This window comes from Mus caroli, unplaced genomic scaffold (assembly GCF_978045245.1).
Source record: "Mus caroli unplaced genomic scaffold, Mus_caroli_1 scaffold_4, whole genome shotgun sequence".
Classification (NCBI taxonomy): domain Eukaryota; kingdom Metazoa; phylum Chordata; class Mammalia; order Rodentia; family Muridae; genus Mus; species Mus caroli.
This window is the reverse complement of record NW_028227259.1, coordinates 30,411,956-30,418,484: the sequence shown is the minus strand read 5'-3', so window position 1 is coordinate 30,418,484 and position 6,529 is coordinate 30,411,956. Positions and strand designations below refer to the sequence as shown.

The 6,529-nt window shown below is 41.8% G+C and overlaps 1 pseudogene; it reads right to left on the bottom strand.

The window, feature by feature from the left end:
- Positions 1-1,276: 1,276 nt before the first annotated feature.
- LOC147005113 (uncharacterized) lies at positions 1,277-6,017 on the bottom strand (annotated as a pseudogene).
- Positions 6,018-6,529: the final 512 nt, after the last annotated feature.

Genomic DNA, 6,529 nt, shown 5'->3' with positions numbered 1-6,529 from the left:
TTTGTGTGCCACATGTATTTTCAAGAGAGTCAGAAGACAGCATCAGATGCCCTGGAACTGGGGTTATAGACAGTTGTGAGATGCTATGTGGGTGCTGGAACTAAGCTCAAGTCCACTGCAAGAGCAGCCAGTGCTCTAACCATTGAGCAGTCTCCCCTTCCCCACTATTCACACTTTCTTTCTTTCTTTCTTTCTTTCTTTCTTTCTTTCTTTCTTTCTTTCTTTCTTTCTTTCTTTCTTTCTTTCTTTCTTTCTTTCTTTCTTTCTCTCTCTCTCTCTCTCTCTCTCTCTCTCTTTCTTTCTTTCTTTCTTTTTCATTGTTTTATTAGATATTTTCTTCATTTACATTTCAAATGCTATCCTCAAAGTCCCCTATACCCTGCCCCTGCCCTGTTCACCAACCCACCCACTACTGCTTCCTGGCCCTGGTATTCCCTGTACTGGAGCATATGATCTTCACAATACCAAGGGCCTCTCCTTTCATTGATGGCCAACTAGGCAATCCTCTGTTACATATGCAATGAGAGACACAGTTCTGAGTGGTACTAGTTAGTTCATATTGTTGATCCTTCCATAGGGTTGCAGACCCCTTCAGCTCCTTGGGTACTTTCTCTAGCTCCTCCATTGGTGCTCTGTGTTCGATCCTATAAATGTGAGCATCCACTTCTGTATTTGCCAGGCACTGGCATAGCCTCACAAGAGATAGCTATATCAGGGTCCTGTCAGCAAAATTTTGCTGGCATATGCAATAGTGTCTGGGTTTGGTGGTGGTTTATGGGATGGATCCCCTGGTGGGGCAGTCTCTGGATGGTCCTTTTTACTATATCAGCTCCAAATTTTGTCTCTGTAACTCCTTCCATGGGTATTTTGTTCCCCATTCTAAGAAGGAATGTATGCACATTTTGGTCTTACTTCTTCTGGAGTCTCATGTATTTTGTAAATTGTATCTTGGGTAGTCTAAGTTTCTGGGTTAATATCCACTTATCAGTGAGTGAATATCATGTGTGTTCTTTTGTGAGAGAGTGGGCAGCCTTATCTAGTTCCTGATTTTAGTGAGATTGCTTCAAGTTTCTCTCCATTTAGCTTGATGTTGCCTACTGGTTTGCTGCATATTGCTTTTACTATGTTTAGGTATGGGCCTTGAATTCCTGATCTTTCCGAGACTTATCATGAAGGGGTGTTGGACTTTGCAAAATGCTCTCTCAGCATCTAATGAGATGATCATGTGGGGTTTTTCTTTGATTTTGTTTATGTAGTGGATTATGTTGATGGATCATTACGTCCTCAACGATTTCAGATCTGGTCATTGTGGCCCTGATTCACAGTCTTCCATCTCCATTTCTTGAGGCTTTGACTTCAGAATTGAATCTGATTTTATAACTTGGGACTGTGGCCCAGGTACAGAGTCTAGCTGGACCCTTTGAATTTTGATCCCCATGATTGAATTAGAAAATGGTTTACTTTACAACGATAGGCTGGGACTTAACTTAAATTTCATATTTTGGGACTTTGTTTCAGGTGTCAAGTCAGAACATTTTGCACTTTGCCCCTGGTATTTAGACTTCATCTCAGATTTCATACCTTGAGACTTTGTCTGAAGTGCCAACCTAGAGGATTTTTCACTTTTCAGTCCTATAATTTTATTGTTATGTGACTGTGACCATTGATCTAATACCCCAGATTTCTATTCTGAAGACTGTGACTCTTGTTTAAACACTGAAGATGTCACGTCTTGAAGCTGCTGTATTCCTGGGGATGACTTTAAGGGTTTTGCTTCTTGTGACTCTCCCCAGCTGTCAAATCAAGAGAGCTCCTGTCATCTATATGGAATCTGGCTTTGAATGGCATTGATTTTATATTACTGATCATTAACTTAAGGTTGGGTCACATGTTTTCATACTTCTTAATGGAATCTCAGATTTATAATAAATAGATTGGAACCCATGAGGCAAGTATTCCTAGGCTGACCCAGAAGGTTTTTTACCTTCTGACTTGAGCCTTATCAACAACTCCTCAGATGTCTTCACATCCCTTTCTTGTACTGAGGGTTTTAACTCTTTGGATGTGATTCCTTGAGGCTGAAACCCAAGATTCTGCAAATATTTCTTATTGTAAAAGACAGATTTTGTATTTTCAAGCTGTGGTCCATGGTGCAATGGCACAGTTTCCACACACTGAGACTGTGGTTCTGTTGATGATGCAAAGATTCCCACTTTTTGTAGCTCTGGTCCTGGTGACAACTGGAGGATCTTCACACACTCTCCTTGTGGCCTGAGGTTAAAATCCCCAGATATTTTCCCGTGTAGTTTTGGCCCTTGAGTCACATCTGATGGCTTTCCTCCTCCCAATTTTCTGGAGGGTTTCTGTTCTGTCCATTTGACACCTTGTAATAGTGACCGACTATTGGATCCTAAAAACTTCACACCAGGGAACTCCTGTTGAGGTATCCACTGGACAGATCTTACACTTTTGAGCCTGTGTCTCTTTACTTATCTTCTTGGTTTTGATTCCTTGAGGCTATGGCTCTGAAATCAAGTTAAACATTTTGGGTTCCTGCAACTCTATTGCTAATGGAGAGGTTTTTACTCCCTGTAACTGTGGCACAAGATGAAATGCTACAGATTTTTCTCCTTGAATTTTTGACCTGTCCGTCAGTTCAGATGACCTCACACTTCTCCATAGCACAGGTGGCTTCAGTTCTGTAGGTCTGGCTTTTTGAGACTGTGACCTTGAGTTTGACCCTATACCTTTCTCACTTTGAAACTCAAATATTGGTATCTATTGAAAGTCTTGGTGCTTCCCAGTTGGGGTTCTATACTTAATGCCACAGTTTCCACACCTTGGAGCTATGGTTCCAACATTGCCTCCAAGGCTTTCTCTTAGTGCATCTGGAAGTCCTGGAGTAAACTGCCAAGGTTTTGTACTTGGCACCTGTAGTTTGTTTCAGAACTCTTCAGCTTTTACACTTTCAACAACCATCTCAGTAGACAATTCAAATGAGGTTGTACCATTGAATTATACCTTAGCATTGTTATCATCTCTTGGTTTCATATTTGCTGATGGTTCTTGATCTGACTCCATGGGCGATGTACTTTCAGATAAAAGCTGTTTTTATGGTCAAAAATCCCACCTGTTCACACTACTGACTTTACAGTTATCTGATCATCCTGTCTAGACTTAAGAGTTAAGTTCATGGGTGCTGTATCTTGACACCCTTGTTGTGTTGAGGTGAAATCTACAATTTTACTCCTTGGACCCCTTGTGTTTTGGCTACAGTTACATGTTTTAGACTTTGCTTTTTCAAACATAGGGCAATCACAGGTTTCCTATCTTGTATTTGTGGCTGTGAAGTCAGTTCCCTGGGTTTTATACTTTGCAGCTGAGGTCCTTGAAACACCTCCATAGACTTCTCTTGAAACAGCATCCTTGGTACAAAAGTCTCAGTACTTTCCTCTTGCTTCTTTAGTTCAAGTGTCCAGTCCATGGCATTTACATCTTGAGCATGTGTACTACGGGCCAACACCTTGTTTTTCAATTCTTGAATTCTTGAACCTGGAATCAACATCACAGACTTCATATCTCCTCTCAGGGAACTACTTGGGGATACCACAGTAAATTTTATCCTCTTGAGACACTCTTCTACAGTTAAGATCACAGATTTCATATTTTCTATTTTTGGCCTTGAAGGTAATAACCTTGGAACTTGAGCCTGGAGGCAGCTATTCAAGTTTTCTATCTCCTGCCTGTATCCCTGGGGTTGACAGCGTAGATCTGACCTGCTTCTACTCTGACTTTGACTTTACCTTTGTAGATGTAATGTCTCCCAAATGTAGCCCTGGTGTTAATTCCACAGATGTCAGAGCTTCTTGCTTTGAGACTGTGTTCTTCTCCACAGGTTTTATATGTCCCAAAAGTTGTCCTTCTATCAATTCAGAAGATGCTCTGCCTTGGGTCTCTGGTCTTCTGATCAACTCAGAATGATCTGCCTTTCCTAAGTGTCTCCCAGGAGCCATTTCATTGTTTCCGCCATTTGCACCTGTGACTCAGATAACATTTTATAAGACATTTTGTCTTCAAAGCTTGGTACTTGATTCCTTGTGACATATTTTACATCATGAAATGGGGACTCTTGTCCTATCAATTCTGGCTTCATCCCCTGCCTCTCTGGCTGTGTTGCCAACTCAAAATTTTTTACACATTCTAAATGTGGCCCTGAGTTTAGCTCTGAAGTTTCCACACCTTGAAGTGGAGTTCCTCGTATTACATCCAAAAATTTGACATCTTGAAGCCATGGCCCTGAGTTAAAGCTCACTTGCCTTGTATCCTGTAGCCCTGCAGTCATCATCTTTGCTAATTTGGGGTCATGCATCCCCAACTCTAGAGTCATAGAACTTCCACTATCACACATCAATCCTGAGATTTGCTCCCCAAATTTGACACTTGAAGTCTCAGTCTTGAAGCAGGCTCAGAAAATTTGGTATCTTGTTCCCGAGGTCCTGTGTTGACCTCCTCAGATATCACATGTGGATGTTTAGTTCAGTGGCATGTGTTGTAAATTTCATTTTGTGAAACTCTGATCCTTGTGTAGGCAGAACAAGCTTCCTATCTTTGAACTTTGGCCCTTGGCTTAATGGCAAAGTGATTCTGAAATAAATCCCTGAGACGTCCTCTCTTGAAGTGGAAATCCTTGTATGAACTGTGTATATTTGAAGCCATGATGCTAAGGTTTTGGCATCAAATCAGAAAATCTCACATCTTGTAAACATGGTCCTAGATTTACTTCCATAGATTTCACATGTTGTAGATGTGCTTCTAGAAACTTTGGCCCTGGAATAAAACCAGATGACCTGAATTCTAGCACTGGGGAATATGATATTGCTTCATCAGATTTTAAACTATAATATTGGGGCCCCAGAAAGAATTTGCTGGATTTTCCCCTTGAAGAGGTAGCCCTTGATATAACTTTGGAAATCTGACACTTGGCAGTTGTGGCCCTGGAATCAATCATAATTTGACAATTGGTATCTCTTGGCCCAGATTCAAATCCACAAATTTCACACTTGGAATTTGTGTTTCCTCAACCAACTCCTTTGGTGATAAACTCTGTAGACTGGGCTCTGGTTTTGTCTTTTCAGGATCTACCACTCCTAGAGATGACTGTTGTACTAAATCTGCAGATAACTCACTTTGTAACTCTAATCCTGTATCTATTTGCATAGACTTTACATTGTGGAGCTATGGGCCTGGGATCACATCTTTAATATGTGATGTGGGTCCTGTAGTTAACTCTGTAAGTTCTACAACTGGTACAGATGGTTCAGGGGTTAATTCTTCAAATTTTTTTTCTGCCAGTGACTCTGATTCCTCAATTTGCACTCTTGGTTCTAGATTCAACCCCTGAGATCCCATTTCTGAATATGATTCTACAATGGTCCCCTGGGTATTATCAACTTTAGGCAATATCAATTTGGTGCTTGCTGTGTATTCATACAGACTCATTTCTGATGAATTAGTAACTTGTAAATATGGTTCTGGCGTTACATGAGCAAAGTCCACATCCTCGGGCTGTGGTTCTGGGGCCATCACTTCTGGGTTTATGGCTGGCACTTCTAATTCTGGTAGCAACTCAGAATATCTTTAATTTCAGTTTGTAATTCTGGAGTTTCCTTCATGTCTTTTACAACTTGGGTCCTAGGTTCAAGGGTATTTTGGAGTGGTGGTAAGCTCATCTCCATAGATTCTGAGGTTTGGCTCAGTGGTGCTGGAGTCACTCCTACTGATGACAACACAGCAGATTCTTCGACCTGATGACAAGTGTCAGAGGTCACCCTTGCTTCTGAGGCTTGTTGCTGTTCCGTCAGCCCTTCAGGTTCTGGGAAAGAATAACTTGAGTTGAGGCTCACATCTGAAGATTTTACTGCATAATGGTGTGTGGTCCACTTACCAAGTTTTTTACTTTCCACCAGGGTCTCAGGAATTAAAGTTGTAGCAGGGCTCCAGACCTTAGCACAACTCATTCCATGACTGAAGTGCCATTCAGGCCATAAAACTCACCACATAGCACCACCTGCCAAAAACTAAAACAAAGGCCTAATCCATCAAAGTCCACAGTTCTGGGAGTCGCTAAATGTAGTAGCCTCAATTTTTGGCTTCTGCTTCTCGCTAATTGTTCTTGATAACTGAAGTGTGTCAACCCAGAACATGGTTTTTTGCTTTAAAGGTTACCCTGAAAAGGCTTGGGGCTACCCTGGGATCAAGAACATCCATTGGAGTTGTTTGGTGGCTAATAAAGACTTTCTGTTGGCTTACAGCCATGTCCATCCAGTCTTCTCTGGTGAATGCCCCACAAGAAAAATTACAAAAGCTGACTGTGCTAGGCCCCCGGCCTAGTCTCACAAGAGAAAGCTATATCAGGGTCCTTTCAGCAAGCGAGGCCGGCGTACCCCGACCCCGACGAGAGGACGGGGCCGCCCACTTATTCTACACCTCTCATGTCTCTTCACCGTGCCAGACTAGAGTCAAGCTCAAC